The sequence below is a fragment of the Solanum lycopersicum genome, chromosome 4 (genome assembly GCF_036512215.1).
Source record: "Solanum lycopersicum chromosome 4, SLM_r2.1".
NCBI classification, from domain to species: Eukaryota; Viridiplantae; Streptophyta; class Magnoliopsida; order Solanales; family Solanaceae; genus Solanum; species Solanum lycopersicum.
The window spans coordinates 48,022,524-48,034,323 of NC_090803.1; positions in this window are offsets into that span (position 1 = coordinate 48,022,524).

Genomic DNA, 11,800 nt, shown 5'->3' on the forward strand with positions numbered 1-11,800 from the left:
GAGAACTTCAGATATACCTTCTAGCTATTAAGATTTCGTGGGTCTTGTCCCGATAATCTTCTTTAATAGTGGAGGCTTTATTGATAATTAGATTTGAGGAGTCTTTCAATATTTATATTTCCTTGAGATGTTTTTGCAAACTATTATACTTAAATTAAAGAGTATTTTAAGAAAGTTTGAGTTGATTATTTACTTTAAGTTTAATAATATTTAAAAAATTGTGTTTGAATCCTTTTATCGCTTGAGTAAGTCTTTTGCTTAGTATCAACCAAGCCAAGGGTTTGTTTGGAAACCAGCAATGATTCTCCCATTTCGGCCACATGCAAGGTATAGGTTCAGAACTTAACAATTTGAATAAGACTTTGTGCTGTGTATCTTTTAAAAACGAAGATAGATGGGGTTGAGGAGGTTCATTCAAATATCTCTTCGTAAAAATTATTTATATGATTAAAATTAAATTTGACTTTGGTTTCCTTTTTTTACTACCATTGTAAAGAAGTAGACAAATACATTCTGGCTTTCACCATATTATCATTTTTACATAAAATTTAAAAGACCTAAATTTTGTGTATTTACTGTTGCGGTTCTTTATAAATATCTATAACTAGTTCACTATAAGAAACTAAAGTACCACAATGCTATATAAAGAAACATTGTACTATGCATCTTTAATATATTAAATTAATTAACAATAATTTAACTTAACGTCAAACTTTTAATATCAAAAATTTAGGTTTATATCGTTAAAAATATCAAAAGTTTAGGTTTATATATAGTTGTTGTTTTCTGTCTTCTTTCACAAATTAGATTTGACAAATTTAATCATCACATGTACAATTTATGAAAAACATTTTGCAGTTGTTATAACACCTCAGAAATCAAAATTGGACTTACAACAGAAAATAATGGAAAATTGGTAAACAACGGTAGTGTTCATTGACGTGAAAGGAACATCGATTTGTCAGCCTAGTAGTCCGTCATTCCCAATCATAAGTGGTGGATAACGGGGCGGGGGAGGTCCGTTAGAAAGGGACAACTAACCACAGCCAGACATCAGACAACGGTTTCCACCACAAGTCGTGGTCTTGATGATGGTATCAAAAGGTTCGTGAACACTAGCTAGTAGACCCCAGCCCAACTACAAAACCACATTGGCCTTTAAGATCTGTGGTCCTTCACACGGGCCGTGGTAGGTCTCGTAAAGGCCCCCCAAAAACTAGTACACACTGAAAAGAACCACGACCAACTTGATAGGCCATAGTCCCTTTTATGGAACATCAGTGTCTATGTGGAAGGGCCTCAACAACTTATAAGTTAGGGTCATTTTGGTCATTTCCTCCATGTGTTGAAAACCTTAAATACATCATTTAACCCATAAAATACGTTGTTTAACTAGTTTTAATCCTATAATTCAAATAAGAACCTACCATAGTCAATTCATTCACAAAAATTCATCACATTAAGAGCAAACAAAGAGAATAGTCAATAGTTCGCCCTTAAGAACACATAGGAGGTTTTCTACTGTTCTAGCCTCAAAATTGAAGGATTATTTCTCCATTGATTTCCTCACCATGTATGTGGGATCACACTAGTAAGTTTCATTTATCGACTAAGTCATTAGAATTCAATCAGATTCATCATCCTTGATATCGTGCTTAGAACTAGGATTTTGAAAAATATGAACAATTGTTGTGATATAATTGTTTTAGTGTTACTAATTAGATTATTCTGTTGTTTGTGAAATTTTTATTTATTTCTTTGCATAAAATTTAGAACCTTGGTTGTGTAAATTTTCTTAGTTCATGAATTACATTTTTTAGGTCAGTTAAACAAATAAGCATGACTCAGACTTTGAATGTTCATTTCAATTACATAAGTGTCGCATTCGTAGTTTGCATGGCTAAATATTAAGCCTATCCTGTAAATAAGTATGTTTTGTCATACACATTGATAGTTGGGATTAGTCTTAGTACCGAGTTGGATTAGGTTTTGGTGTACCCTTTTAGTCCTAAAACTATGTTCCTCCGTATGAGTATTAGTCCTCTTATTGGGAATAAAGTTTTTGATCATGCAGTCATGGATTTATGCCTCTGGCAAGGTATACTCGGTCCTCTCGGCGGGGTATATACATCGCACTCTATATTTAGATCAGGTGGTTTTATGTCGATTAATAATAGCTCACATAGTTAGACTCTACTGCATTTTACTAGGTTTTAAGTCATTTTTCAGTGTTCAATTTCAGAATGTAAAGATAATAATTAGTACTTGGTCATTACATTCAGTTCAGTTCACTTCAATATATTGCAGTATATACATTACTTTCAGATTATGGCATTTCTCGGTTATGCTTGTCTAACTTACATATTTGTTAAGTTATATTCTATATCATGCATGCTTAGTACATTCCAAATTTTGATGCATACTGTATGTTATGTCCTTTCATGATGTATGTTCAGGTCCTCAACATTCACATCACATGCATATAGGTTTCGGATTTATACATAGTATCATAAGTGGTGAGCCCTCATACTTTGAGGACAATAGACATGTTTTCCATTTGAGACTTTTATTTCAATTTCAGTTTTTTTAGGTTTAGATGGGGACGTGTACCAGCAAATATAGTGAGTTGAGGATTTTTGAGACATAGTTTTAAATTCAACTTTAGCACTTGATTTATTGTTCAGTACCATAAACTAATAGAATTTTATTATATATATTCATATAACTAATATGTATTCCCCATTTTTCATTCATCTCATAATTTAAGCTTCCACATATTATCTTTTGCTTAGTTTTTTTAGTATGTCTATAATGTGAAAGTTCAAAATTATCTTGGTGTCATTCGTAATCCCAAGTCCCGTGTTTACACAAGGGGGTAGCCTCAAAGCGTGAAAAATTTGGTATTAGAACATTAGGTTTAAGAGTCCTAGGATGTATGATAGTCACACTATGTACAGTATCTTTCATGGGGTGAAGTGCATTACATATAATTAGAGCGAGGCTACATGTACTGTAAGAAAACTTCACTCTTGTTATTACTTTTGTAGTGCGTGAGATGGGCTCAAATTTTATCGTTCTAATTCATCGTCCTGCACTTTAGATCCTGCTTCCTCCTAGAGCTTACCCACAAAATTTTGTTGATAATGTTAAGAAAATCTTTGGAGTGATGCAAATGTTTGGTAGTAATAAGGTGGAGTTGACATCATGCCAGGTTAAGGATGTGGCACACATATGGTTCACTCAGAGTAAATACAACATGGGCCATTTTTTATTAATCTATGCATAACAGTAAACTTTGGTGTCAGTTCAGCAATCATTGACCTTTATCAGTCTTTACACCATTTGGTGCCTCTTTTATAGCTAGACATATATATAAAAAATTGTCCTGTCACAGTCTCGCAAAAAGTCACCTCATCAGATCTTTAGAGTTAGAAAATATAGATTTTAATAGCACTCTAGGAATGGATTGGTTACATTCCTATTATGCCTCGATCAATTGTAAAACTAGGATCATTCGATTTTTGTTTCTAGCAAGTCAGTCTTAGTATAACACATGTTATGGAAGTATGGAAAGAAACCGAAAGACATGTCATCAACTTGCTTGCTTAGGAGTTAATTTTATGGATATACAAAATGGTGGTTTAATAATATAGAATAGATCAAATTCCTCATTGGTAATAAAGGTTAAGGAAAAACAAGATAATGAATGTGTACAACTGGAAGTTCATCAGCAAAAAAAATATTGGTTTTCTCCCAAGAGAGAGGTAGTTATGTAAGTGTTCCAATAATCAAGTAAAAAGTTGAGATCATTTTAGTGAAGCCCTGTCAGGCAGACTTGACCGAAAACACCTACCTATTATAAGTTAGTAACGCACTTATTGTAGGTCCCTCCGTAGGTGGACTTCGTTAGAATTAAGTCAAGGTCATTTTCGTCCTTCTCCTATGTGTTGGGCCTTAAACTACGTCATTTGATCCCTTGACTAAGTAGTATTTGTCATTTTAAGCCTAGTAAGTTAGAAAAATATTTCCCTAAGCGATTCATTCATTAAAAATTCATCAAACATAGAAAAAAAGAGGAGAAAATAGGCGACCAAAGCCCTTCCAAGAACGCAACACATTCTCTTTAATTCATTTCTCAAAATTGAAGGATTTCTCCGTATATTTTGTCACTAGGTATGTCGGATTTCTGTACTGCATTCCTTTCACCTTTTAGGTCTTTAAAATTCAATCAGATTCTTCATTCATGTATCTTGCTTAAACCTAGAGTTTGTATAAACTTAGATATTTGTTGTGATATCGTTATGTATTCCTAATTACATTATATGTTTTTGTAGAATCTTTGATTACTTCTTTTCATAAACCTCAGAATCCTAGTTGTGTGGATTCTTTTAGTTCATGAATGAGAAATGCTAGGTCAGTTAAATAATTACGCATGCATCGGTTTTCGAATTTTACATTATCAATATATCTTTTTTATGTTTTCAAAATATTATGTTAGTATTTTGAGCTACTATGCATTTTAGTTATTTTTGTTCGATATACATATTCAGTTTGGAGCATGCTAAGAATCGAGTGGACTAGGTTTCAGTGTACCCTCACAGTCCCAGAACAACGTACCCCCGTAGGCTAAGTCCCCTCTATGGGCATTAATTTTAGTGATCACACCATACACACCTTTATACCCTTGGCAAGGTATATCGATTCCTTCAATGTGGTCAATGGATCTGACATCACGGATAGCTCATGTGGTGGCTAAGTCTGTTACTACTAACTCCCATAGTGAGACCTTAATGTATTTTGACAAGGCTTTCAGTTATACTTCAATATTCTATCTCATCATGTTCCTCTTGCACTAATTCATGTGTAATTCTTATTGAATGATTTTTCCTTATTTCAAATCAAAACTAGTAAGATCAAAATTTTGGAACACACACATAAAATTTAACGAAGGGAATGGTTACCTTGTTCTAGTTTGAATCACAGGAGTCTCCATGGAAAAAATTAAATTAGGATAATTGTTTGCCCCTATATCGACTTGTTGTAAATCAATACATTCTTTTGGTGTTGTAGTTGTTAGTTGGATAAGTTGAGTTGGATGAATGGTATGTAAGTACCAGTATTGCTTACCATTTCGGTTTATGATTTTAACCTCATCATCTGGTTTTTCCTGATGAATAGTTGGAAAATATAAAGAGAAAATTATGATAAACTATTAAATTAGTCACGTTAGGAGCAAAAACTTTATCAAAAGAATTCCAAACATCATTTAAAGAAGTCTCCAAATATAACATAGGAAATACAACATTGTTTGGTTTATTAATATTACAACTTCTTCCAACCGCACCGATATCCCAAACATAATCCCCATTTTATATCTATATAAAATGATATCTACTTAAACGTAAAAAATGTTCTTATAAGAGAAACTAATTATGTTTTCTGCTAAACTAGAGAGAAAAAATATGATGCAAAGAGGAGGTTTTCTAATGGAGGAAGTCGAATATCAAAGAAACGTTTAGTGGGAATGACATTACAAATCAAAGGTTGCAATGCTAAAAAGTCAACCAATTTCGAAAATATATAGAGAAAATTAAGTGCTATAAACCTACCCCTGCGCATCCACATTTACTTTAATCTAATGCAAAATAAATATTTTTTTCTATTTTAGAGTGAGTGGAATTAGAAACAAAAGAGAAGTATAATATTATAACGTGTACCTTTTGATATTGATCATATATCTCATATCATATTGTAATGACTTGAGAAAACTCGCTAGTCATAACATGGTGTATTTGATCTCCAAGAGATCTTATACACGCCATTAGCATTAATTCATCACATAGGCATTAGAAAAAATATATGAATTTAAAACATTCTTTAAAACATAACTCGAGAAGTATTTCGTAAAAGCGGAAGGCTTTCTAATATTATTGTCTCAAACAATCTATGAATGACATGAATAAATGTTTTGGATGAAGCACTCATAAAGTCAAAATTATAAAAGGTAATTTCATAAAGGTAAATAGATATTGTCATCTTTGGATCATTTTTAGAAAACATCCTATTTGGATCATTTTCATTGATTCGTGGACAATATCCATTTACCTTTATGCCATTTTCTTTTGATTTTTAGACTTTATGTAGGCTACGTCACCTGACTTTTATTCATGTCATTAATAATGGTTTCAGACTAATGTTAGAATGACTTCAACTTTTATCCAATACTATTTGAGTTATGTTTTAAAGAAACTTTTTAAATTCTTCCATATTTTCTAATGATTATGTGATGAATGAATGCTAAGGGCTTGTAAAACATCTCTTCGAGATTGAATATGCCATGTTACTATTGGGGGTGCTCTCGAGTCATTACAATATGATATGGGATGTATGAATTAAACAAAAGGTACACGTTATAATCTTTGACTTCTCTTTTGTTGCTAATCCAACTCACTCTAAAATAGAAAAAAATATTTATTTTATATTACATGTAAAGTAAATGCGGATGCACCAGGTAGGTAGATAGCCATTTAATTTTCTCTATATATTTTTTAAGGTAGTTCACTTTTGTTCATCCCAACCTTTGAGTTATAATGTCATAACCACTAAGTGTTTATTTGATCATCTACTTCCTCCATTGGAAAACTTTCTCTTTGTATAATTTTTTCTCTCCCTAAATTTTGCAGAAAACATCATTAGTTTCTCTGATAAGCTCATTTTTCTTTTTTACATTTAACGAGATATTATTTTATACAGATTTAGAATGGGTGATGGTGATTGTGCTATACGTGGGGTCGTAAGAAGTTGTAATATTAATAGACCTAACAATTTTTTAGCTCCTACGTTATATTTGGAGAATTCTTTAAATGGTGTTTAAAATTCTTTTCATAAAATTTTTTTTTCCTTACATGTGTTTTCATCCCTACACTGTCGAAAATGGGCGAAACTTCGCGGTGACTCAAAATAAATAAAACTTTAAGTTAGAAAAATTTTAGAACTAGTAAAAGGATATGAAAAGGGGAAAGGGAGTTCAAAGAGATAAAATGGAGTCGCCGCCTAATTTTTTGGAAAACAAAGAAACCAATTATTAATTAAGTTGAATGAAATGTCTAAGAAACCAATTTGATTCTAGGTAAGGGGTTCAAGTTATTTCGAAGGGAAGGGGTTAGGCACCCTTCGAAATCCACAATTGTAGTTCCCGGCTGAATTTATTTTTTTTTCAAATTGAGGAGGAGAATAAAATAATGTACAAATATAATAAATATGCAATATTCACATTAAAATAATTATTAGCATAAAGTTTTCCTAACGTCAATATTCACATAATAAGGACATAAAAATATAATTCGAGCTTTTTCGAATAGCTTCAAGGAAGAAAGTTTTGGGTACTTGTAAGCACAATATAATTAAAATTGAATAAACCTAATAACAATTTTAAAATAAAAATCAGTCTTATGACCATGGGAGGCTTTGGAAATCGATGGTAATTTCTTCATCGGCCAATTCAAACAACTAAAATTATATATAAACTTAAATTAGATTTCCGTCTTTTAATATTGGGAAGGCCTCCAAAACCGATGGAGAGTTTTTTTTTATTGGCCAATTTCAAAATATAAAATATATAAACATAAATTAAAATTCCGACTTTTTAAAATGGGGAGGTCTCTAAACAAGACGAATAGATTTTTCAATGGCCATTTTAACAATTCTACAAACAAATTATATGAAAATAAACTAAAACATTTCCGTCTGTTAAAATGGAAAAGGCCTCTAAATCCGATGTATAGATTTTTCATTGACCATTTTAAGAACTTTAACAAACAATTTATATGAACTTAATAAAAATTTCCATCTTTTAAAATGGTAAAGGTCTCTAAACCCGACGGATAAATTTTTATTGGCCGATTTCACAAATAAAAATTTTCAGCACGAAATCAATATCAAAGTAACCAAGAATAGATCAAAATAAAACTTAAACATAACAAGATAATAACAATACTAATTTAAATAATAAAAAGGAATTGTTGAAACTTCTTAGAAAAATAATAGGAATAGACAAATACTATCCTATATCGAGAAAGTTAAAAAAATAATAATAAAAGAATTTCAACAACAATAACAAAACTAACAAGAATAATAATAACACTTATAATCTTAAGAAGAGATAATGATTATATAATAATATGACAATAATAATATACAAAAGAAAACAAAAGCATAAAAATAATAATAATATAATGAATCAGCCACTTCAAGAAATGATGCATCTAGTTTAAAATGAATATAATAATCAATAATAAAACTAATCAAAAACAAAACTAAAGCAGTAACATAAATGAAAATAAACACCTCATGAGCAATAACATAAAAATGCATTTAAGAAAAAATACTAACAGAACAATGAACAAAATTTTACAAAAAAAAGTAACAGATTAAGCAAACAAAAATTCAAAAGAACTATAATAATGATAGACAATAGGAGACACAAAGCAAAATTTAATAAAATTAAAGTAAGAGATTTGAGTTTTACCATTGTTTCAAATGAAGTTTACGATTGGAGTTTTGATTGTTGTCTGTCGGAGTTGGAACTCATCATACACTGGATACCTCCATCAATGGAATAATCAGTTCATAATTCACTCTTATCCCATCAATCAGCAACCAATCCTGTGGAATCTCCTCATCTCCATCAATAATTTCTTGCTGCAAATCCTTAGGATCCTTTACATCTACCGAACAACCAACGGATACACAAATTCCCAAGATCTCCTTAACAGTTTCACTCAAATCCTTCGCCATAGATCTAGGCTACATCACCTTAGCAATTTCAATGACGACATCAAGTGAGATGTTACCATTATGCTTGATGTTCTTCGTCTTCTTCCTGTTACGTTTTGCTCCTTCAACGCCTTGATGACAAGTGCGGCGGTAGAGGGAACAACTGATACCTTAGAGAGAAATGCATAAACACTAGAAATAACAGTTAGAGAGGCCAACGTCGGCTCAGGATGGTGGCCCCACCTTGAAGGAAAAGAATGGCATATTGATCAGAGATATTAAGTAGGGTTCTCAGATCTGATTTTGCTTTTTGAATAATGGAAAGGAATTCTTTTCACAGTGGATCATTTCCATAACAGACATGTCGTAACCCCGCCAATTTTACGAGGTCGGCTTGGGTTTTATGGAAGACATTTTCCGGGAGAGTGGCGCCGGGGGAAAAGAAGAGGGATGCCGAGGAAGAGTGAGAGGAAGGGGAGAGAGAAGGGAGAAAGGCGGGTGGAGAGGAAGACGCGGCTGGGGGAAGAGAATAGAGTGGAGGCGTCGGTTGAGGGTGTTTGGAGGAGGCGGCTGATTTTTGAGAGGGAGAGGAAAAGGGAGTGGCCTTTTAGGGTTCTCTCCTTCTCTTCAATGTTTTCATCCTCTATCCTCAAAATTTTATCCCAACCAAAAAATTATGGGCCTAAATTATGGGCTTAGTATTGTGGCCCAAAATTATTGCAATAGAATTCCTAAATTTTTTTTTATATTTGACTAAATTTTAGACTGTGCTAAATTCACATCAATATTATCAAATGTAACAAATAAAAGAAATTAAAATAATATAATGAATGTTACTAATAACATGTGAAATGCAATTTTAAAAAAATTACTATAAAAAATCTTAAATTTTGATAAAATGAAGATAGTTATCTATAAACTTCCCTAAACTATATTAAAAAAATTATTTTAAGATTTAAATAAATAAGACATCAAAATTACGAATTTCAAAAATGTTAGGCCAAAATTGAGTGTTAAGAGTTGTCCCTTTCGTTGTGTATGATTGATGAAAGAAATCGTGGACAACGAAAATTGACGAACCCAATTTTGACCAAACACATGACCTTTGTAGAGAAGTGCGGTTGCATGTGGTGGAATTCAATCCCAGACTTTTCTCCAAAAGGTTTTATATTGTGTTGCATCCTTATTGAAGTAGTTTTCACAAGTTTTTTTTTTAAAAAAAATCATCCTTTTGAATGCTCTCGACAAAGACTGAGATAAAACTCGCCAGCTTAAAAATGCAATTTAAATGGGGACAATGTCTTTCACTGTGTCGACACTTAATTTCTCTCCTCGAGATTTAATGTCAGATGATGTTGAGGAATAAATATTTCATTTGCAAGATTCCTTTTCTGGTAGTGCATGATTGCTTGTAGGGCATGAATATCTTCCCGCGATGCGTAAATTTTGCAAGGGATGGAATCTTTTTTTCTTGATGCATAAATTCCGCAAGGTATGAAATCTTCTTGCAATATGTAAACTTTTGCGGGGAATTGAATCTTCTCGCGATGGATAAAATTTTTCGAGGGATGAAATGTTCTCGCGATGCACAAATATTAACTCACGATGCATGAATATTAACTAGTGATGCATGAATTAACATGCGATGCATGAATATTAATCTGCGATGCATGAATATTAACTCGCAATGCATGAGTATTAACTCGTGATGCATGAATATTAATTAGCGATGCATGATCTTCTGCTATGCATTAGTATTGACTCGCGATGCATGAATTAACTCCTGATGCATGAATTAACTAGTGATGCATGAATTAACTAGTGATGGATGAATTTACATACGATGCATGAATTTTCTGCGAGTTTTGATTATCTTCTCACAATGCATAAATATCTGCGAGGAATGAATATCTTCTCGTGGTGAATGATTATTGACTCTTGATGCATGACTTTATGCAGGGCATGAATATCTTCCCGCAATGCATAAATACCGCAAGGTATGAAATCTTCTTACGATGCATACATTTCTGCATAGTATGAAATCTTCTCGCAATGTATGAATTTTCTACGAGGTATGAAATCTTCTCGCGATACATGAATATTAACTCGCAATGCATGAATATTAACTAGTGATGCATGAATATTAACTCGCAATGCACAAATATTAATCCGCGATGCATGAATTTTAATCCACGATGCATGAATATTAATTCGCAATGCATGAATTGACCTTGATGCATGAATATTAACTAGTGATGCATGAATTAGCTCGCGATGCATGAATATTAACTAGTGATGCATGAATTGACTCTCGATGCATGAATATTAACTAGTGATACATGAATTAACTCGCGATACCTGAATATTAACTAGTGATGCATGATCTTTTTAGTTGCTATCAAGCTTCTCGCAGCACTTATCAGAATTTTGAGGTCATCCTCAAAATTCTGTCCCAATTAGAATTTTAGCAAATCTCAAAGTGATCTTCAATATTGACTTGTTGGCTATCTCTATTGTGAATTTTTGAAATATTTTCAAAAATTATGCATCTCACTTTTTATTGTAAGAAGAAGTAATAATCACACTGGTATATGACCAAGCCGCCGTGGCGCCTACATATCCTGTCGAGGCTGAAATCAGGTCAAATAATGTTCTAATCTTGTGGATGATGAGTGCTGCTAAGAATCTGAAAGATTATCAGTAGAAAATGCAATTGAACATGTTTCTTGCAATATTAAAAGCCTAACAACAAGATATATCACATTTTTGGGATGGACAATCCAATGTAGTAAAATAGGTGTCTCACACATATAAGACTAACTTAATAACACTTTTTGTAATGAACCACCCAAAAGACAAATTTTTTTAAAAAAATTAATGTGATGAGATAGTCAAATGTTCACCACAATTGGTACCAACAGTTAGGATTGCAGGTAAAACTTTTTTTTTAAAGATTCACTCAAGGTAATTACTACAGCTTGATGTGGTACCTAAAATATACTTAAGGATCAACAAGATCTGTTCA